This window comes from Stegodyphus dumicola, chromosome X1 (genome assembly GCF_044657685.1).
Source record: "Stegodyphus dumicola isolate Sdum_Otavi_A_Nest chromosome X1, ASM4465768v1".
NCBI lineage: Eukaryota > Metazoa > Arthropoda > Arachnida > Araneae > Eresidae > Stegodyphus > Stegodyphus dumicola.
This window is the reverse complement of record NC_140780.1, coordinates 44,382,034-44,406,767: the sequence shown is the minus strand read 5'-3', so window position 1 is coordinate 44,406,767 and position 24,734 is coordinate 44,382,034.

Genomic DNA, 24,734 nt, shown 5'->3' with positions numbered 1-24,734 from the left:
TTGGATTGCAGAACATATCATGAAAGAAAAAGAATGGAGAAATAGTGCAGAGCAAAAAGAGACATCTGTGGCTGGTAATTCTTGTTTTATATTAACTTTATTTTCACTAGAAATGCTTGAATGTTATAATTTGTAGGTCCCTTTTCACATGTTGCTTTATATTGGAGTTTTACTACTTATTTATTTTACGTGAAAGTTTCACATTATGTTTTAATGTTTAGGGTAGCGTCTATGCATTAATTTCTTAGGTTTTGAATTCCATATTGAAGTGTCTGAAGTGGTTCTTTCTTTATATTGTATTGTAATATTCGAAGTGAGGTTTAACTGTGAATCACACTATAATTATCAGAAGTCTGAAATTTGTTAGAGTTCTGTTGCTTCTTAGTGGTTTCAAAATTACTGCTGTAGTGTAATTTTTTCCCAAGTGGCCTCCTTTCGCATTACGAGGAGGAGGCTAAGCATTTTCCTCTCTGTCTGGCCTAATATTTTCCTTGTCTAACGGGGTCTTCTCTTCCCAACAGGTCAGTGTAATTACTCTGCCTGTGTATAAACCAATTTTGTTTCAGTTTTTTCCGAATTTAGAGTCTGTCTATCAAGTGCTGTTTCTCTTAAAACCATTGAAAGTTAAATGTTGAACAAAAAAGAAATGTAAATAAAAATTTAATGAGTACTCGTAATGAAAGTTAGTGGGGCCAAATTGTCTTCTGTTAAGGCTGCTCAAAATGTGCTTTTCATTAGTTGTTTTAAGCATACTTTATTAAATTTTTCACTTAATCTGAACTATTTTGGCATATTGGGAAGTTTTATGAACCTATTTGCGAAGATCTATTTAAAATTGGTTTCACAAATAAAAATTCGTTTTGAAATCAAATCAGAGATGTTTTATTATTATCGAAGTAAAATTCTGCAGAATAACTATCCATTTTGTTTTGCAAAGCACTCTGAAAGTTTCTTTTGGACTTCTTTCCGTTCTCTTGGCAAATGCATGACAGAAATATTTTTTGAGAAAGCTGATGTCTTTTGCTTATAAGAGTGAATGATGCAACTGTATGCGTGCCGCTGTAAAGATCACATGTTTTTTCTTTAATTGGGTAATTTATCGCTAGAAGATCAGACAGTGCTTTTTCTGTTATTTAACAATTTCTTCATCTTATCTTCAGTTAAAAGCTCTTCTTCATAATGAGCGCTTTTATTATCAAGGGGTTTTATAAGACCCCAATTCTTCTTTTGTAATTTTCTGATTCATTGTTTGACTTCTCTGTCTTCCGTATGTGAAAATTCTTCAGCATCGATTGCTTTTGAAATTTGTAAGATTTTTCGGACTTCATTTTCAGTCGATGGAAATTGTTTAAAGTAGCAGATAAATTCCTTCCTGTGTTGATGGATGAATGTTGCACCACGTATGAATGAAATTCTAGCAGTGGACAAATAAAAATGGGATCCTTTAAGGTACTGCTATACGCGAAATCACGCTTTACAAGTCTGCGCTCAGCAAGTACCTGCCATATTAAAAAAGATAGACTACGAAATATGACTTGAAGAATTGTATGAGTTATTTGGAATGCAGATTGGGAGTTTAGTCGTGATAGGTAAACAGTCTATACAGATGACCGGAAATAATAAAAATTTAGATATGTGTACTATAAAGTATTTTACTCCTGGACCATGGATTAGTCATAAACAGTACTTGTGTAAAAACAGATTAAAAGTATATGAATTCCATTTTTAAGAAAGGAATTTCTCTATGACAGTATGCAGTCTGTATCATAGCTGGAATAGCGAGGTGTTTTGTCTTCAGGGAAACAAAATCTGTTATTCTGTAATTTTTCCTGAAAATGTGTGTTTAAATTTTGTTACCTAGGTAACCTATTTTGAACTCTTTCTATATGAAAATGAAACCAAATACAGACAAAGAAATAAAATTGCATTCCTTCCCTTGGTGCAGTTATTAACAACTTTAACTTAATGGGAGCCAATTTTAAGTTTATAAAATTTTGGCTAGCTGCAATTATATATTGCACTTTTATTCAGTTATAAGTGCATTACACAAAGTATAAAAATGTGTGGTATAATATCTTAAAGAAAAGGTATACTCTTTGTATTATTTACAAAAAAATTCAGCAAGATGAAAATTAAATACAGGGAAATCATATTTTAATGTGAAATTTAACATTGCATTTCTTCTGAGAGTTTTTTTTTTCTCCCTCTGGTACATGCGATGTTATTGCTAAATCCATGCTCTCATCCGCATGTTTGTTTGTTACTCTGTATCTGAACATTGATTTTAACAAGTTTGTTGTTGAAAATCCTCTTTCACATTTTTAAGTAGATCGAAAGCAGGAATTTATCTTTTTAAAAGTTTAACAGTTCATGATTTTTCTGATCTAGGACTATTCAAATGGCTTTTTGTGATATTCTTCATCTTAATTAGGATGAAAACCAGTTATTTCTATTTCTAGATCAGTAGAATTGTTAACATATTTGCAATCTTTTACCATTTTTCTTAAACACTAGTCTTATGTAATGGGTTTGAAGTGAACGTAGTAGTTGGCCTGATTTTAAATACACTCAAAACATCTAATTTAGAAACTAATTTAAGCTTCGATGAGATTTTCCAAATGTTTCTTTCAGTTTTCTTATATTTCACGCTTTAGTTCTCCAGATTTTCAAAGTGGCAAAATGTACATTGCATTATGGTAAAAATGTATATTCCTTATATTTGTGTAATATTTTTACAAAATTAATTCTGATTTAAAATTAATTTAAAATACCCTTAAATTCAAAAACTTTAGTTTAGTTCTCTCCCCCCCCCTCAAGTTTAAGATTTTAGTTATTATGTCTGTAAGAATGACTAAATCATAGAACCAATTATGGTCGATAATTTCTTCATAAGTTTCGTTTCTAGATTTTTAAAATTCTTCTATGAAACTTTTGTAAGAGAAGCTGGGATGGAACCCAGGCAGCCAGACAGAATGTCCCTTCCCTGAGTGAAAATTTCTATCATTTCACTGAAAGTGACATTATTATATTTCAGAATAAACCTCGTAACACTAATAAATGTATGTAGATGTTTTTTTCTTAATGTTTATATAATGCGTGTTTGGTTCTTACAACATTTTGAGCTATTATATTACTAATTCTGTATGTGAGCTAAGACAGTTTAATATAGAACATCTGCTTCAAGACTAAAAGTAAAGTATTTGAATTGTGTTTTACCTTTCGTGTGTTTTGAGAGGTACGTTCTAATCTACAATTTATGGAATTTCTCGGTATTGGACATCTCACATAGCTGACAAAATTTCATTCCTATGTTTAGGTTTTATAGTACAATGAGTTGAGCATAACTACATTAGTATATGACTTTGATTCCTTCGAAAGAAAAAAAGAGTATCTTAGTTTTGTTGAATTTTTGGTCAAAATTTTAGTATATAGGTAAGTGCAATAGCTCATTCACGAAATTTTATTTAAATATTTTTGCAACATTTCAAAATGGTATATCATTCAATGGCATTTGATGTGTTTTGGCTTCCTTTATTAAAGCTGGGCTCGAACCCGGGCAGCTAGACAATATGTTCTTTCCCTGAGTGAAATATTGCTATAATTTCATTAAAGTGACGGGGTAATATTACAGGATAATTTCTTGTACATTGGACTAAGCTGTCCTCTCTCATAGATGAGTGTACTTAAGTAAAGAACTTAAAATTAGAAACGGTTCTTGCGTTAAAATTCTGAATGAAATATTTATTTTATGGTTTATGACATTTGTTTCCAAGATGTTTTTCGAAATCTGTTTTTAGAATGGTGTTTTTGAGCCCTTTCTAAAAAAAAAAAAAAAAAAAGAAAGAAAGAAAGCTATAAAAGTATATATGTATAGCTCTTTTAATGTCAATATATTGCGAGTTTGATTCTTACTCTCTTTTGATCTGTTATGTCACTAATTCTGTGTGTGAATTAAGATAGTTTTATATGTAACACCTGCTTCAAAGCTAACAGTAAAGTTTATTTTGTTTATTTGTCATTTAAAATTACCTGCTTATTGACTTTCGGTGCCATCTTTGTACCAGCGCTAAAATTATTTACTTTTCTCGAAGATCATTATCCCTTTTATTCTGTGTATCCGTAATAACTGTATAATTTTTTTTTCTTTCATTGTTCATGTTGTACCCATACATTAAAATCCCCCTTTCTCTAACTGTACTTTTGTCGTATTAGGAAAATCATTTTCTTTTCTATCGACTGCAATCATGATTTTAGTAACAATGTAGCACATTGCTGGAATTTAAAACAAAGAAGGCTACTTTCGAAGTTTTATATATTAAGAAACAATATTAGATATTTCTCTTTGTGTATAGATATTCTTTAATTTCAAAGTAGTTAAAATCTAATGATTCCTTCCCCCATCCTTGGCCTCTTCTAGTGTAATTTGTCATCATTTTTGTGCACTCTTGGATTGCAGAACATATCATGAAAGAAAAAGAATGGAGAAATAGTGCAGAGCAAAAAGAGACATCTGTGGCTGGTAATTCTTGTTTTATATTAACTTTATTTTCACTAGAAATGCTTGAATGTTATAATTTGTAGGTCCCTTTTCACATGTTGCTTTATATTGGAGTTTTACTACTTATTTATTTTACGTGAAAGTTTCACATTATGTTTTAATGTTTAGGGTAGCGTCTATGCATTAATTTCTTAGGTTTTGAATTCCATATTGAAGTGTCTGAAGTGGTTCTTTCTTTATATTGTATTGTAATATTCGAAGTGAGGTTTAACTGTGAATCACACTATAATTATCAGAAGTCTGAAATTTGTTAGAGTTCTGTTGCTTCTTAGTGGTTTCAAAATTACTGCTGTAGTGTAATTTTTTCCCAAGTGGCCTCCTTTCGCATTACGAGGAGGAGGCTAAGCATTTTCCTCTCTGTCTGGCCTAATATTTTCCTTGTCTAACGGGGTCTTCTCTTCCCAACAGGTCAGTGTAATTACTCTGCCTGTGTATAAACCAATTTTGTTTCAGTTTTTTCCGAATTTAGAGTCTGTCTATCAAGTGCTGTTTCTCTTAAAACCATTGAAAGTTAAATGTTGAACAAAAAAGAAATGTAAATAAAAATTTAATGAGTACTCGTAATGAAAGTTAGTGGGGCCAAATTGTCTTCTGTTAAGGCTGCTCAAAATGTGCTTTTCATTAGTTGTTTTAAGCATACTTTATTAAATTTTTCACTTAATCTGAACTATTTTGGCATATTGGGAAGTTTTATGAACCTATTTGCGAAGATCTATTTAAAATTGGTTTCACAAATAAAAATTCGTTTTGAAATCAAATCAGAGATGTTTTATTATTATCGAAGTAAAATTCTGCAGAATAACTTTCCACTTTGTTTTGCAAAGCACTCTGAAAGTTTCTTTTGGACTTCTGTCCGTTCTCTTGGCAAATGCATGACAGAAATATTTTTTGAGAAACAGCTGATGTCTTTTGCTTATAAGAATGATTGATGCAACTGTATGCGTGCCGCTGTAAAGATCACATGTTTTTTCTTTAATTGGGTAATTCTTCGCTAGATCAGACATTCCTTTTTCTGTTATTTAACAATTTCTTCATCTTATCTTCAGTTAAAAGCTCTTCTTCATAATGAGCGCTTTTATTATCAAGGGGTTTTATAAGACCCCAATTCTTCTTTTGTAATTTTCTGATTCATTGTTTGACTTCTCTGTGAAAATTCTTCAGCATCGATTGCTTTTGAAATTTGTAAGATTTTTCGGACTTCATTTTGAGTCGATGAAAATTGTTTAAAGTAGCAGATAAATTCTTTCCGGTGTTGATGGATGAATGTTGCACCACGTATAAATGAAATTCTAGCAGTGGACAAATAAAATGGGATCCTTTAAGGTACTGCTATACGCGAAATCACGCTTTACAAGTCTGCGCTCAGCAAGTACCTGCCATATTAAAAATGATAGACTACGAAATATGACTTGAAGAATTGTATGAGTTATTTGGAATGCAGATTGGGAGTTTAGTCGTGATAGGTAAACAGTCTATACAGATGACCGGAAATAATAAAAATTTAGATATGTGTACTATAAAGTATTTTACTCCTGGACCATTGATTAGTCATAAACAGTACTTGTGTAAAAACAGATTAAAAGTATATGAATTCCCTTTTTAAGAAAGGAATTTCTCTATGACAGCATGCAGTCTGTATCATAGCTGGAATAGCGAGGTGTTTTGTCTTCAGGGAAACAAAATCTGTTATTCTGTAATTTTTCCTGAAAATGTGTGTTTAAATTTTGTTACCTAGGTAACCTATTTTGAACTCTTTCTATATGAAAATGAAACCAAATACAGACAAAGAAATAAAATTGCATTCCTTCCCTTGGTGCAGTTATTAACAACTTTAACTTAATGGGAGCCAATTTTAAGTTTATAAAATTTTGCATAGCTGCAATTATATATTGCACTTTTAATATTTCAGTTATAAGTGCATTCAACAAAGTATAAAAATGTGTGGTATAATATCTTAAAGAAAAGGTATACTCTTTGTATTATTTACAAAAAAATTCAGCAAGATGAAAATTAAATACAGGGAAATCATATTTTAATGTGAAATTTAACATTGCATTTCTTCTGAGAGTTTTTTTTTTCTCCCTCTGGTACATGCGATGTTATTGCTAAATCCATGCTCTCATCCGGATGTTTGTTTGTTACTCTGTATCTGAACATTGATTTTAACAAGTTTGTTGTTGAAAATCCTCTTTCACATTTTTAAGTAGATCGAAAGCAGGAATTTATCTTTTTAAAAGTTTAACAGTTCATGATTTTTCTGATCTAGGACTATTCAAATGGCTTTTTGTGATATTCTTCATCTTAATTAGGATGAAAACCAGTTATTTCTATTTCTAGATCAGTAGAATTGTTAACATATTTGCAATCTTTTACCATTTTTCTTAAACACTAGTCTTATGTAATGGGTTTGAAGTGAACGTAGTAGTTGGCCTGATTTTAAATACACTCAAAACATCTAATTTAGAAACTAATTTAAGCTTCGATGAGATTTTCCAAATGTTTCTTTCAGTTTTCTTATATTTCACGCTTTAGTTCTCCAGATTTTCAAAGTGGCAAAATGTACATTGCATTATGGTAAAAATGTATATTCCTTATATTTGTGTAATATTTTTACAAAATTAATTCTGATTTAAAATTAATTTAAAATACCCTTAAATTCAAAAACTTTAGTTTAGTTCTCTCCCCCCCCTCAAGTTTAAGATTTTAGTTATTATGTCTGTAAGAATGACTAAATCATAGAACCAATTATGGTCGATAATTTCTTCATAAGTTTCGTTTCTAGATTTTTAAAATTCTTCTATGAAACTTTTGTAAGAGAAGCTGGGATGGAACCCAGGCAGCCAGACAGAATGTCCCTTCCCTGAGTGAAAATTTCTATCATTTCACTGAAAGTGACATTATTATATTTCAGAATAAACCTCGTAACACTAATAAATGTATGTAGATGTTTTTTTCTTAATGTTTATATAATGCGTGTTTGGTTCTTACAACATTTTGAGCTATTATATTACTAATTCTGTATGTGAGCTAAGACAGTTTAATATAGAACATCTGCTTCAAGACTAAAAGTAAAGTATTTGAATTGTGTTTTACCTTTCGTGTGTTTTGAGAGGTACGTTCTAATCTACAATTTATGGAATTTCTCGGTATTGGACATCTCACATAGCTGACAAAATTTCATTCCTATGTTTAGGTTTTATAGTACAATGAGTTGAGCATAACTACATTAGTATATGACTTTGATTCCTTCGAAAGAAAAAAAGAGTATCTTAGTTTTGTTGAATTTTTGGTCAAAATTTTAGTATATAGGTAAGTGCAATAGCTCATTCACGAAATTTTATTTAAATATTTTTGCAACATTTCAAAATGGTATATCATTCAATGGCATTTGATGTGTTTTGGCTTCCTTTATTAAAGCTGGGCTCGAACCCGGGCAGCTAGACAATATGTTCTTTCCCTGAGTGAAATATTGCTATAATTTCATTAAAGTGACGGGGTAATATTACAGGATAATTTCTTGTACATTGGACTAAGCTGTCCTCTCTCATAGATGAGTGTGCTTAAGTAAAGAACTTAAAATTAGAAACGGTTCTTGCGTTAAAATTCTGAATGAAATATTTATTTTATGGTTTATGACATTTGTTTCCGAGATGTTCTTCGAAATCTGTTTTTAGAATGGTGTTTTTGAGCCCTTTCTAAAAAAAAAAAAAAAAAAAGAAAGAAAGAAAGCTATAAAAGTATATATGTATAGCTCTTTTAATGTCAATATATTGCGAGTTTGATTCTTACTCTCTTTTGATCTGTTATGTCACTAATTCTGTGTGTGAATTAAGATAGTTTTATATGTAACACCTGCTTCAAAGCTAACAGTAAAGTTTATTTTGTTTATTTGTCATTTAAAATTACCTGCTTATTGACTTTCGGTGCCATCTTTGTACCAGCGCTAAAATTATTTACTTTTCTCGAAGATCATTATCCCTTTTATTCTGTGTATCCGTAATAACTGTATAATTTTTTTTTCTTTCATTGTTCATGTTGTACCCATACATTAAAATCCCCCTTTCTCTAACTGTACTTTTGTCGTATTAGGAAAATCATTTTCTTTTCTATCGACTGCAATCATGATTTTAGTAACAATGTAGCACATTGCTGGAATTTAAAACAAAGAAGGCTACTTTCGAAGTTTTATATATTAAGAAACAATATTAGATATTTCTCTTTGTGTATAGATATTCTTTAATTTCAAAGTAGTTAAAATCTAATGATTCCTTCCCCCATCCTTGGCCTCTTCTAGTGTAATTTGTCATCATTTTTGTGCACTCTTGGATTGCAGAACATATCATGAAAGAAAAAGAATGGAGAAATAGTGCAGAGCAAAAAGAGACATCTGTGGCTGGTAATTCTTGTTTTATATTAACTTTATTTTCACTAGAAATGCTTGAATGTTATAATTTGTAGGTCCCTTTTCACATGTTGCTTTATATTGGAGTTTTACTACTTATTTATTTTACGTGAAAGTTTCACATTATGTTTTAATGTTTAGGGTAGCGTCTATGCATTAATTTCTTAGGTTTTGAATTCCATATTGAAGTGTCTGAAGTGGTTCTTTCTTTATATTGTATTGTAATATTCGAAGTGAGGTTTAACTGTGAATCACACTATAATTATCAGAAGTCTGAAATTTGTTAGAGTTCTGTTGCTTCTTAGTGGTTTCAAAATTACTGCTGTAGTGTAATTTTTTCCCAAGTGGCCTCCTTTCGCATTACGAGGAGGAGGCTAAGCATTTTCCTCTCTGTCTGGCCTAATATTTTCCTTGTCTAACGGGGTCTTCTCTTCCCAACAGGTCAGTGTAATTACTCTGCCTGTGTATAAACCAATTTTGTTTCAGTTTTTTCCGAATTTAGAGTCTGTCTATCAAGTGCTGTTTCTCTTAAAACCATTGAAAGTTAAATGTTGAACAAAAAAGAAATGTAAATAAAAATTTAATGAGTACTCGTAATGAAAGTTAGTGGGGCCAAATTGTCTTCTGTTAAGGCTGCTCAAAATGTGCTTTTCATTAGTTGTTTTAAGCATACTTTATTAAATTTTTCACTTAATCTGAACTATTTTGGCATATTGGGAAGTTTTATGAACCTATTTGCGAAGATCTATTTAAAATTGGTTTCACAAATAAAAATTCGTTTTGAAATCAAATCAGAGATGTTTTATTATTATCGAAGTAAAATTCTGCAGAATAACTATCCATTTTGTTTTGCAAAGCACTCTGAAAGTTTCTTTTGGACTTCTTTCCGTTCTCTTGGCAAATGCATGACAGAAATATTTTTTGAGAAAGCTGATGTCTTTTGCTTATAAGAGTGAATGATGCAACTGTATGCGTGCCGCTGTAAAGATCACATGTTTTTTCTTTAATTGGGTAATTTATCGCTAGAAGATCAGACAGTGCTTTTTCTGTTATTTAACAATTTCTTCATCTTATCTTCAGTTAAAAGCTCTTCTTCATAATGAGCGCTTTTATTATCAAGGGGTTTTATAAGACCCCAATTCTTCTTTTGTAATTTTCTGATTCATTGTTTGACTTCTCTGTCTTCCGTATGTGAAAATTCTTCAGCATCAATTGCTTTTGAAATTTGTAAGATTTTTCGGACTTCATTTTCAGTCGATGGAAATTGTTTAAAGTAGCAGATAAATTCCTTCCTGTGTTGATGGATGAATGTTGCACCACGTATGAATGAAATTCTAGCAGTGGACAAATAAAAATGGGATCCTTTAAGGTACTGCTATACGCGAAATCACGCTTTACAAGTCTGCGCTCAGCAAGTACCTGCCATATTAAAAAAGATAGACTACGAAATATGACTTGAAGAATTGTATGAGTTATTTGGAATGCAGATTGGGAGTTTAGTCGTGATAGGTAAACAGTCTATACAGATGACCGGAAATAATAAAAATTTAGATATGTGTACTATAAAGTATTTTACTCCTGGACCATGGATTAGTCATAAACAGTACTTGTGTAAAAACAGATTAAAAGTATATGAATTCCATTTTTAAGAAAGGAATTTCTCTATGACAGTATGCAGTCTGTATCATAGCTGGAATAGCGAGGTGTTTTGTCTTCAGGGAAACAAAATCTGTTATTCTGTAATTTTTCCTGAAAATGTGTGTTTAAATTTTGTTACCTAGGTAACCTATTTTGAACTCTTTCTATATGAAAATGAAACCAAATACAGACAAAGAAATAAAATTGCATTCCTTCCCTTGGTGCAGTTATTAACAACTTTAACTTAATGGGAGCCAATTTTAAGTTTATAAAATTTTGGCTAGCTGCAATTATATATTGCACTTTTATTCAGTTATAAGTGCATTACACAAAGTATAAAAATGTGTGGTATAATATCTTAAAGAAAAGGTATACTCTTTGTATTATTTACAAAAAAATTCAGCAAGATGAAAATTAAATACAGGGAAATCATATTTTAATGTGAAATTTAACATTGCATTTCTTCTGAGAGTTTTTTTTTTCTCCCTCTGGTACATGCGATGTTATTGCTAAATCCATGCTCTCATCCGCATGTTTGTTTGTTACTCTGTATCTGAACATTGATTTTAACAAGTTTGTTGTTGAAAATCCTCTTTCACATTTTTAAGTAGATCGAAAGCAGGAATTTATCTTTTTAAAAGTTTAACAGTTCATGATTTTTCTGATCTAGGACTATTCAAATGGCTTTTTGTGATATTCTTCATCTTAATTAGGATGAAAACCAGTTATTTCTATTTCTAGATCAGTAGAATTGTTAACATATTTGCAATCTTTTACCATTTTTCTTAAACACTAGTCTTATGTAATGGGTTTGAAGTGAACGTAGTAGTTGGCCTGATTTTAAATACACTCAAAACATCTAATTTAGAAACTAATTTAAGCTTCGATGAGATTTTCCAAATGTTTCTTTCAGTTTTCTTATATTTCACGCTTTAGTTCTCCAGATTTTCAAAGTGGCAAAATGTACATTGCATTATGGTAAAAATGTATATTCCTTATATTTGTGTAATATTTTTACAAAATTAATTCTGATTTAAAATTAATTTAAAATACCCTTAAATTCAAAAACTTTAGTTTAGTTCTCTCCCCCCCCCTCAAGTTTAAGATTTTAGTTATTATGTCTGTAAGAATGACTAAATCATAGAACCAATTATGGTCGATAATTTCTTCATAAGTTTCGTTTCTAGATTTTTAAAATTCTTCTATGAAACTTTTGTAAGAGAAGCTGGGATGGAACCCAGGCAGCCAGACAGAATGTCCCTTCCCTGAGTGAAAATTTCTATCATTTCACTGAAAGTGACATTATTATATTTCAGAATAAACCTCGTAACACTAATAAATGTATGTAGATGTTTTTTTCTTAATGTTTATATAATGCGTGTTTGGTTCTTACAACATTTTGAGCTATTATATTACTAATTCTGTATGTGAGCTAAGACAGTTTAATATAGAACATCTGCTTCAAGACTAAAAGTAAAGTATTTGAATTGTGTTTTACCTTTCGTGTGTTTTGAGAGGTACGTTCTAATCTACAATTTATGGAATTTCTCGGTATTGGACATCTCACATAGCTGACAAAATTTCATTCCTATGTTTAGGTTTTATAGTACAATGAGTTGAGCATAACTACATTAGTATATGACTTTGATTCCTTCGAAAGAAAAAAAGAGTATCTTAGTTTTGTTGAATTTTTGGTCAAAATTTTAGTATATAGGTAAGTGCAATAGCTCATTCACGAAATTTTATTTAAATATTTTTGCAACATTTCAAAATGGTATATCATTCAATGGCATTTGATGTGTTTTGGCTTCCTTTATTAAAGCTGGGCTCGAACCCGGGCAGCTAGACAATATGTTCTTTCCCTGAGTGAAATATTGCTATAATTTCATTAAAGTGACGGGGTAATATTACAGGATAATTTCTTGTACATTGGACTAAGCTGTCCTCTCTCATAGATGAGTGTACTTAAGTAAAGAACTTAAAATTAGAAACGGTTCTTGCGTTAAAATTCTGAATGAAATATTTATTTTATGGTTTATGACATTTGTTTCCAAGATGTTTTTCGAAATCTGTTTTTAGAATGGTGTTTTTGAGCCCTTTCTAAAAAAAAAAAAAAAAAAAGAAAGAAAGAAAGCTATAAAAGTATATATGTATAGCTCTTTTAATGTCAATATATTGCGAGTTTGATTCTTACTCTCTTTTGATCTGTTATGTCACTAATTCTGTGTGTGAATTAAGATAGTTTTATATGTAACACCTGCTTCAAAGCTAACAGTAAAGTTTATTTTGTTTATTTGTCATTTAAAATTACCTGCTTATTGACTTTCGGTGCCATCTTTGTACCAGCGCTAAAATTATTTACTTTTCTCGAAGATCATTATCCCTTTTATTCTGTGTATCCGTAATAACTGTATAATTTTTTTTTCTTTCATTGTTCATGTTGTACCCATACATTAAAATCCCCCTTTCTCTAACTGTACTTTTGTCGTATTAGGAAAATCATTTTCTTTTCTATCGACTGCAATCATGATTTTAGTAACAATGTAGCACATTGCTGGAATTTAAAACAAAGAAGGCTACTTTCGAAGTTTTATATATTAAGAAACAATATTAGATATTTCTCTTTGTGTATAGATATTCTTTAATTTCAAAGTAGTTAAAATCTAATGATTCCTTCCCCCATCCTTGGCCTCTTCTAGTGTAATTTGTCATCATTTTTGTGCACTCTTGGATTGCAGAACATATCATGAAAGAAAAAGAATGGAGAAATAGTGCAGAGCAAAAAGAGACATCTGTGGCTGGTAATTCTTGTTTTATATTAACTTTATTTTCACTAGAAATGCTTGAATGTTATAATTTGTAGGTCCCTTTTCACATGTTGCTTTATATTGGAGTTTTACTACTTATTTATTTTACGTGAAAGTTTCACATTATGTTTTAATGTTTAGGGTAGCGTCTATGCATTAATTTCTTAGGTTTTGAATTCCATATTGAAGTGTCTGAAGTGGTTCTTTCTTTATATTGTATTGTAATATTCGAAGTGAGGTTTAACTGTGAATCACACTATAATTATCAGAAGTCTGAAATTTGTTAGAGTTCTGTTGCTTCTTAGTGGTTTCAAAATTACTGCTGTAGTGTAATTTTTTCCCAAGTGGCCTCCTTTCGCATTACGAGGAGGAGGCTAAGCATTTTCCTCTCTGTCTGGCCTAATATTTTCCTTGTCTAACGGGGTCTTCTCTTCCCAACAGGTCAGTGTAATTACTCTGCCTGTGTATAAACCAATTTTGTTTCAGTTTTTTCCGAATTTAGAGTCTGTCTATCAAGTGCTGTTTCTCTTAAAACCATTGAAAGTTAAATGTTGAACAAAAAAGAAATGTAAATAAAAATTTAATGAGTACTCGTAATGAAAGTTAGTGGGGCCAAATTGTCTTCTGTTAAGGCTGCTCAAAATGTGCTTTTCATTAGTTGTTTTAAGCATACTTTATTAAATTTTTCACTTAATCTGAACTATTTTGGCATATTGGGAAGTTTTATGAACCTATTTGCGAAGATCTATTTAAAATTGGTTTCACAAATAAAAATTCGTTTTGAAATCAAATCAGAGATGTTTTATTATTATCGAAGTAAAATTCTGCAGAATAACTTTCCACTTTGTTTTGCAAAGCACTCTGAAAGTTTCTTTTGGACTTCTGTCCGTTCTCTTGGCAAATGCATGACAGAAATATTTTTTGAGAAACAGCTGATGTCTTTTGCTTATAAGAATGATTGATGCAACTGTATGCGTGCCGCTGTAAAGATCACATGTTTTTTCTTTAATTGGGTAATTCTTCGCTAGATCAGACATTCCTTTTTCTGTTATTTAACAATTTCTTCATCTTATCTTCAGTTAAAAGCTCTTCTTCATAATGAGCGCTTTTATTATCAAGGGGTTTTATAAGACCCCAATTCTTCTTTTGTAATTTTCTGATTCATTGTTTGACTTCTCTGTGAAAATTCTTCAGCATCGATTGCTTTTGAAATTTGTAAGATTTTTCGGACTTCATTTTGAGTCGATGAAAATTGTTTAAAGTAGCAGATAAATTCTTTCCGGTGTTGATGGATGAATGTTGCACCACGTATAAATGAAATTCTAGCAGTGGACAAATAAAATGGGATCCTTTAAGGTACTGCTATACGCGAAATCACGCTTTACAAGTCTGCGCTCAGCAAGTACCTGCCATATTAAAAATGATAGACTACGAAATATGACTTGAAGAATTGTATGAGTTATTTGGAATGCAGATTGGGAGTTTAGTCGTGATAGGTAAACAGTCTATACAGATGACCGGAAATAATAAAAATTTAGATATGTGTACTATAAAGTATTTTACTCCTGGACCATTGATTAGTCATAAACAGTACTTGTGTAAAAACAGATTAAAAGTATATGAATTCCCTTTTTAAGAAAGGAATTTCTCTATGACAGCATGCAGTCTGTATCATAGCTGGAATAGCGAGGTGTTTTGTCTTCAGGGAAACAAAATCTGTTATTCTGTAATTTTTCCTGAAAATGTGTGTTTAAATTTTGTTACCTAGGTAACCTATTTTGAACTCTTTCTATATGAAAATGAAACCAAATACAGACAAAGAAATAAAATTGCATTCCTTCCCTTGGTGCAGTTATTAACAACTTTAACTTAATGGGAGCCAATTTTAAGTTTATAAAATTTTGCATAGCTGCAATTATATATTGCACTTTTAATATTTCAGTTATAAGTGCATTCAACAAAGTATAAAAATGTGTGGTATAATATCTTAAAGAAAAGGTATACTCTTTGTATTATTTACAAAAAAATTCAGCAAGATGAAAATTAAATACAGGGAAATCATATTTTAATGTGAAATTTAACATTGCATTTCTTCTGAGAGTTTTTTTTTTCTCCCTCTGGTACATGCGATGTTATTGCTAAATCCATGCTCTCATCCGGATGTTTGTTTGTTACTCTGTATCTGAACATTGATTTTAACAAGTTTGTTGTTGAAAATCCTCTTTCACATTTTTAAGTAGATCGAAAGCAGGAATTTATCTTTTTAAAAGTTTAACAGTTCATGATTTTTCTGATCTAGGACTATTCAAATGGCTTTTTGTGATATTCTTCATCTTAATTAGGATGAAAACCAGTTATTTCTATTTCTAGATCAGTAGAATTGTTAACATATTTGCAATCTTTTACCATTTTTCTTAAACACTAGTCTTATGTAATGGGTTTGAAGTGAACGTAGTAGTTGGCCTGATTTTAAATACACTCAAAACATCTAATTTAGAAACTAATTTAAGCTTCGATGAGATTTTCCAAATGTTTCTTTCAGTTTTCTTATATTTCACGCTTTAGTTCTCCAGATTTTCAAAGTGGCAAAATGTACATTGCATTATGGTAAAAATGTATATTCCTTATATTTGTGTAATATTTTTACAAAATTAATTCTGATTTAAAATTAATTTAAAATACCCTTAAATTCAAAAACTTTAGTTTAGTTCTCTCCCCCCCCTCAAGTTTAAGATTTTAGTTATTATGTCTGTAAGAATGACTAAATCATAGAACCAATTATGGTCGATAATTTCTTCATAAGTTTCGTTTCTAGATTTTTAAAATTCTTCTATGAAACTTTTGTAAGAGAAGCTGGGATGGAACCCAGGCAGCCAGACAGAATGTCCCTTCCCTGAGTGAAAATTTCTATCATTTCACTGAAAGTGACATTATTATATTTCAGAATAAACCTCGTAACACTAATAAATGTATGTAGATGTTTTTTTCTTAATGTTTATATAATGCGTGTTTGGTTCTTACAACATTTTGAGCTATTATATTACTAATTCTGTATGTGAGCTAAGACAGTTTAATATAGAACATCTGCTTCAAGACTAAAAGTAAAGTATTTGAATTGTGTTTTACCTTTCGTGTGTTTTGAGAGGTACGTTCTAATCTACAATTTATGGAATTTCTCGGTATTGGACATCTCACATAGCTGACAAAATTTCATTCCTATGTTTAGGTTTTATAGTACAATGAGTTGAGCATAACTACATTAGTATATGACTTTGATTCCTTCGAAAGAAAAAAAGAGTATCTTAGTTTTGTTGAATTTTTGGTCAAAATTTTAGTATATAGGTAAGTGCAATAGCTCATTCACGAAATTTTATTTAAATATTTTTGCAACATTTCAAAATGGTATATCATTCAATGGCATTTGATGTGTTTTGGCTTCCTTTATTAAAGCTGGGCTCGAACCCGGGCAGCTAGACAATATGTTCTTTCCCTGAGTGAAATATTGCTATAATTTCATTAAAGTGACGGGGTAATATTACAGGATAATTTCTTGTACATTGGACTAAGCTGTCCTCTCTCATAGATGAGTGTGCTTAAGTAAAGAACTTAAAATTAGAAACGGTTCTTGCGTTAAAATTCTGAATGAAATATTTATTTTATGGTTTATGACATTTGTTTCCGAGATGTTCTTCGAAATCTGTTTTTAGAATGGTGTTTTTGAGCCCTTTCTAAAAAAAAAAAAAAAAAAAGAAAGAAAGAAAGCTATAAAAGTATATATGTATAGCTCTTTTAATGTCAATATATTGCGAGTTTGATTCTTACTCTCTTTTGATCTGTTATGTCACTAATTCTGTGTGTGAATTAAGATAGTTTTATATGTAACACCTGCTTCAAAGCTAACAGTAAAGTTTATTTTGTTTATTTGTCATTTAAAATTACCTGCTTATTGACTTTCGGTGCCATCTTTGTACCAGCGCTAAAATTATTTACTTTTCTCGAAGATCATTATCCCTTTTATTCTGTGTATCCGTAATAACTGTATAATTTTTTTTTCTTTCATTGTTCATGTTGTACCCATACATTAAAATCCCCCTTTCTCTAACTGTACTTTTGTCGTATTAGGAAAATCATTTTCTTTTCTATCGACTGCAATCATGATTTTAGTAACAATGTAGCACATTGCTGGAATTTAAAACAAAGAAGGCTACTTTCGAAGTTTTATATATTAAGAAACAATATTAGATATTTCTCTTTGTGTATAGATATTCTTTAATTTCAAAGTAGTTAAAATCTAATGATTCCTTCCCCCATCCTTGGCCTCTTCTAGTGTAATTTGTCATCATTTTTGTGCACTCTTGGATTGCAGAACATATCATGAAAGAAAAAGAATGGAGAAATAGTGCAGAGCAAAAAGAGACATCTGTGGCTGGTAATTCTTGTTTTATATTAACTTTATTTTCACTAGAAATGCTTGAATGTTATAATTTGTAGGTCCCTTTTCACATGTTGCTTTATATTGGAGTTTTACTACTTATTTATTTTACGTGAAAGTTTCACATTATGTTTTAATGTTTAGGGTAGCGTCTATGCATTAATTTCTTAGGTTTTGAATTCCATATTGAAGTGTCTGAAGTGGTTCTTTCTTTATATTGTATTGTAATATTCGAAGTGAGGTTTAACTGTGAATCACACTATAATTATCAGAAGTCTGAAATTTGTTAGAGTTCTGTTGCTTCTTAGTGGTTTCAAAATTACTGCTGTAGTGTAATTTTTTCCCAAGTGGCCTCCTTTCGCATTACGAGGAGGAGGCTAAGCATTTTCCTCTCTGTCTGGCCTAATATTTTCCTTGTCTAACGGGGTCTTCTCTTCCCAACAGGTCAGTGTAATTACTCTGCCTGTGTATAAACCAATTTTGTTTCAGTTTTTTCCGAATTTAGAGTCTGTCTATCAAGTGCTGTTTCTCTTAAAACCATTGAAAGTTAAATGTTGAACAAAAAAGAAATGTAAATAAAAATTTAATGAGTACTCGTAATGAAAGTTAGTGGGGCCAAATTGTCTTCTGTTAAGGCTGCTCAAAATGTGCTTTTCATTAGTTGTTTTAAGCATACTTTATTAAATTTTTCACTTAATCTGAACTATTTTGGCATATTGGGAAGTTTTATGAACCTATTTGCGAAGATCTATTTAAAATTGGTTTCACAAATAAAAATTCGTTTTGAAATCAAATCAGAGATGTTTTATTATTATCGAAGTAAAATTCTGCAGAATAACTATCCATTTTGTTTTGCAAAGCACTCTGAAAGTTTCTTTTGGACTTCTTTCCGTTCTCTTGGCAAATGCATGACAGAAATATTTTTTGAGAAAGCTGATGTCTTTTGCTTATAAGAGTGAATGATGCAACTGTATGCGTGCCGCTGTAAAGATCACATGTTTTTTCTTTAATTGGGTAATTTATCGCTAGAAGATCAGACAGTGCTTTTTCTGTTATTTAACAATTTCTTCATCTTATCTTCAGTTAAAAGCTCTTCTTCATAATGAGCGCTTTTATTATCAAGGGGTTTTATAAGACCCCAATTCTTCTTTTGTAATTTTCTGATTCATTGTTTGACTTCTCTGTCTTCCGTATGTGAAAATTCTTCAGCATCAATTGCTTTTGAAATTTGTAAGATTTTTCGGACTTCATTTTCAGTCGATGGAAATTGTTTAAAGTAGCAGATAAATTCCTTCCTGTGTTGATGGATGAATGTTGCACCACGTATGAATGAAATTCTAGCAGTGGACAAATAAAAATGGGATCCTTTAAGGTACTGCTATACGCGAAATCACGCTTTACAAGTCTGCGCTCAGCAAGTACCTGCCATATTAAAAAAGATAGACTACGAAATATGACTTGAAGAATTGTATGAGTTATTTGGAATGCAGATTGGGAGTTTAGTCGTGATAGGTAAACAGTCTATACAGATGACCGGAAATAATAAAAATTTAGATATGTGTACTATAAAGTATTTTACTCCTGGACCATGGATTAGTCATAAACAGTACTTGTGTAAAAACAGATTAAAAGTATATGAATTCCATTTTTAAGAAAGGAATTTCTCTATGACAGTATGCAGTCTGTATCATAGCTGGAATAGCGAGGTGTTTTGTCTTCAGGGAAACAAAATCTGTTATTCTGTAATTTTTCCTGAAAATGTGTGTTTAAATTTTGTTACCTAGGTAACCTATTTTGAACTCTTTCTATATGAAAATGAAACCAAATACAGACAAAGAAATAAAATTGCATTCCTTCCCTTGGTGCAGTTATTAACAACTTTAACTTAATGGGAGCCAATTTTAAGTTTATAAAATTTTGGCTAGCTGCAATTATATATTGCACTTTTATTCAGTTATAAGTGCATTACACAAAGTATAAAAATGTGTGGTATAATATCTTAAAGAAAAGGTATACTCTTTGTATTATTTACAAAAAAATTCAGCAAGATGAAAATTAAATACAGGGAAATCATATTTTAATGTGAAATTTAACATTGCATTTCTTCTGAGAGTTTTTTTTTTCTCCCTCTGGTACATGCGATGTTATTGCTAAATCCATGCTCTCATCCGGATGTTTGTTTGTTACTCTGTATCTGAACATTGATTTTAACAAGTTTGTTGTTGAAAATCCTCTTTCACATTTTTAAGTAGATCGAAAGCAGGAATTTATCTTTTTAAAAGTTTAACAGTTCATGATTTTTCTGATCTAGGACTATTCAAATGGCTTTTTGTGATATTCTTCATCTTAATTAGGATGAAAACCAGTTATTTCTATTTCTAGATCAGTAGAATTGTTAACATATTTGCAATCTTTTACCATTTTTCTTAAACACTAGTCTTATGTAATGGGTTTGAAGTGAACGTAGTAGTTGGCCTGATTTTAAATACACTCAAAACATCTAATTTAGAAACTAATTTAAGCTTCGATGAGATTTTCCAAATGTTTCTTTCAGTTTTCTTATATTTCACGCTTTAGTTCTCCAGATTTTCAAAGTGGCAAAATGTACATTGCATTATGGTAAAAATGTATATTCCTTATATTTGTGTAATATTTTTACAAAATTAATTCTGATTTAAAATTAATTTAAAATACCCTTAAATTCAAAAACTTTAGTTTAGTTCTCTCCCCCCCCCTCAAGTTTAAGATTTTAGTTATTATGTCTGTAAGAATGACTAAATCATAGAACCAATTATGGTCGATAATTTCTTCATAAGTTTCGTTTCTAGATTTTTAAAATTCTTCTATGAAACTTTTGTAAGAGAAGCTGGGATGGAACCCAGGCAGCCAGACAGAATGTCCCTTCCCTGAGTGAAAATTTCTATCATTTCACTGAAAGTGACATTATTATATTTCAGAATAAACCTCGTAACACTAATAAATGTATGTAGATGTTTTTTTCTTAATGTTTATATAATGCGTGTTTGGTTCTTACAACATTTTGAGCTATTATATTACTAATTCTGTATGTGAGCTAAGACAGTTTAATATAGAACATCTGCTTCAAGACTAAAAGTAAAGTATTTGAATTGTGTTTTACCTTTCGTGTGTTTTGAGAGGTACGTTCTAATCTACAATTTATGGAATTTCTCGGTATTGGACATCTCACATAGCTGACAAAATTTCATTCCTATGTTTAGGTTTTATAGTACAATGAGTTGAGCATAACTACATTAGTATATGACTTTGATTCCTTCGAAAGAAAAAAAGAGTATCTTAGTTTTGTTGAATTTTTGGTCAAAATTTTAGTATATAGGTAAGTGCAATAGCTCATTCACGAAATTTTATTTAAATATTTTTGCAACATTTCAAAATGGTATATCATTCAATGGCATTTGATGTGTTTTGGCTTCCTTTATTAAAGCTGGGCTCGAACCCGGGCAGCTAGACAATATGTTCTTTCCCTGAGTGAAATATTGCTATAATTTCATTAAAGTGACGGGGTAATATTACAGGATAATTTCTTGTACATTGGACTAAGCTGTCCTCTCTCATAGATGAGTGTACTTAAGTAAAGAACTTAAAATTAGAAACGGTTCTTGCGTTAAAATTCTGAATGAAATATTTATTTTATGGTTTATGACATTTGTTTCCAAGATGTTTTTCGAAATCTGTTTTTAGAATGGTGTTTTTGAGCCCTTTCTAAAAAAAAAAAAAAAAGAAAGAAAGAAAGAAAGCTATAAAAGTATATATGTATAGCTCTTTTAATGTCAATATATTGCGAGTTTGATTCTTACTCTCTTTTGATCTGTTATGTCACTAATTCTGTGTGTGAATTAAGATAGTTTTATATGTAACACCTGCTTCAAAGCTAACAGTAAAGTTTATTTTGTTTATTTGTCATTTAAAATTACCTGCTTATTGACTTTCGGTGCCATCTTTGTACCAGCGCTAAAATTATTTACTTTTCTCGAAGATCATTATCCCTTTTATTCTGTGTATCCGTAATAACTGTATAATTTTTTTTTCTTTCATTGTTCATGTTGTACCCATACATTAAAATCCCCCTTTCTCTAACTGTACTTTTGTCGTATTAGGAAAATCATTTTCTTTTCTATCGACTGCAATCATGATTTTAGTAACAATGTAGCACATTGCTGGAATTTAAAACAAAGAAGGCTACTTTCGAAGTTTTATATATTAAGAAACAATATTAGATATTTCTCTTTGTGTATAGATATTCTTTAATTTCAAAGTAGTTAAAATCTAATGATTCCTTCCCCCATCCTTGGCCTCTTCTAGTGTAATTTGTCATCATTTTTGTGCACTCTTGGATTGCAGAACATATCATGAAAGAAAAAGAATGGAGAAATAGTGCAGAGCAAAAAGAGACATCTGTGGCTGGTAATTCTTGTTTTATATTAACTTTATTTTCACTAGAAATGCTTGAATGTTATAATTTGTAGGTCCCTTTTCACATGTTGCTTTATATTGGAGTTTTACTACTTATTTATTTTACGTGAAAGTTTCACATTATGTTTTAATGTTTAGGGTAGCGTCTATGCATTAATTTCTTAGGTTTTGAATTCCATATTGAAGTGTCTGAAGTGGTTCTTTCTTTATATTGTATTGTAATATTCGAAGTGAGGTTTAACTGTGAATCACACTATAATTATCAGAAGTCTGAAATTTGTTAGAGTTCTGTTGCTTCTTAGTGGTTTCAAAATTACTGCTGTAGTGTAATTTTTTCCCAAGTGGCCTCCTTTCGCATTACGAGGAGGAGGCTAAGCATTTTCCTCTCTGTCTGGCCTAATATTTTCCTTGTCTAACGGGGTCTTCTCTTCCCAACAGGTCAGTGTAATTACTCTGCCTGTGTATAAACCAATTTTGTTTCAGTTTTTTCCGAATTTAGAGTCTGTCTATCAAGTGCTGTTTCTCTTAAAACCATTGAAAGTTAAATGTTGAACAAAAAAGAAATGTAAATAAAAATTTAATGAGTACTCGTAATGAAAGTTAGTGGGGCCAAATTGTCTTCTGTTAAGGCTGCTCAAAATGTGCTTTTCATTAGTTGTTTTAAGCATACTTTATTAAATTTTTCACTTAATCTGAACTATTTTGGCATATTGGGAAGTTTTATGAACCTATTTGCGAAGATCTATTTAAAATTGGTTTCACAAATAAAAATTCGTTTTGAAATCAAATCAGAGATGTTTTATTATTATCGAAGTAAAATTCTGCAGAATAACTTTCCACTTTGTTTTGCAAAGCACTCTGAAAGTTTCTTTTGGACTTCTGTCCGTTCTCTTGGCAAATGCATGACAGAAATATTTTTTGAGAAAGCTGGTGTCTTTTGCTTATAAGAATGATTGATGCAACTGTATGCGTGCCGCTGTAAAGATCACATGTTTTTTCTTTAATTGGGTAATTCTTCGCTAGATCAGACATTCCTTTTTCTGTTATTTAACAATTTCTTCATCTTATCTTCAGTTAAAAGCTCTTCTTCATAATGAGCGCTTTTATTATCAAGGGGTTTTATAAGACCCCAATTCTTCTTTTGTAATTTTCTGATTCATTGTTTGACTTGTCTGCTATCCGTATGTGAAAATTCTTCAGCATCGATTGCTTTTGAAATTTGTAAGATTTTTCGGACTTCATTTTCAGTCGATGGAAATTGTTTAAAGTAGCAGATAAATTCCTTCCTGTGTTGATGGATGAATGTTGCACCACGTATGAATGAAATTCTAGCAGTGGACAAATAAAAATGGGATCCTTTAAGGTACTGCTATACGCGAAATCACGCTTTACAAGTCTGCGCTCAGCAAGTACCTGCCATATTAAAAAAGATAGACTACGAAATATGACTTGAAGAATTGTATGAGTTATTTGGAATGCAGATTGGGAGTTTAGTCGTGATAGGTAAACAGTCTATACAGATGACCGGAAATAATAAAAATTTAGATATGTGTACTATAAAGTATTTTACTCCTGGACCATGGATTAGTCATAAACAGTACTTGTGTAAAAACAGATTAAAAGTATATGAATTCCATTTTTAAGAAAGGAATTTCTCTATGACAGTATGCAGTCTGTATCATAGCTGGAATAGCGAGGTGTTTTGTCTTCAGGGAAACAAAATCTGTTATTCTGTAATTTTTCCTGAAAATGTGTGTTTAAATTTTGTTACCTAGGTAACCTATTTTGAACTCTTTCTATATGAAAATGAAACCAAATACAGACAAAGAAATAAAATTGCATTCCTTCCCTTGGTGCAGTTATTAACAACTTTAACTTAATGGGAGCCAATTTTAAGTTTATAAAATTTTGGCTAGCTGCAATTATATATTGCACTTTTATTCAGTTATAAGTGCATTACACAAAGTATAAAAATGTGTGGTATAATATCTTAAAGAAAAGGTATACTCTTTGTATTATTTACAAAAAAATTCAGCAAGATGAAAATTAAATACAGGGAAATCATATTTTAATGTGAAATTTAACATTGCATTTCTTCTGAGAGTTTTTTTTTTCTCCCTCTGGTACATGCGATGTTATTGCTAAATCCATGCTCTCATCCGGATGTTTGTTTGTTACTCTGTATCTGAACATTGATTTTAACAAGTTTGTTGTTGAAAATCCTCTTTCACATTTTTAAGTAGATCGAAAGCAGGAATTTATCTTTTTAAAAGTTTAACAGTTCATGATTTTTCTGATCTAGGACTATTCAAATGGCTTTTTGTGATATTCTTCATCTTAATTAGGATGAAAACCAGTTATTTCTATTTCTAGATCAGTAGAATTGTTAACATATTTGCAATCTTTTACCATTTTTCTTAAACACTAGTCTTATGTAATGGGTTT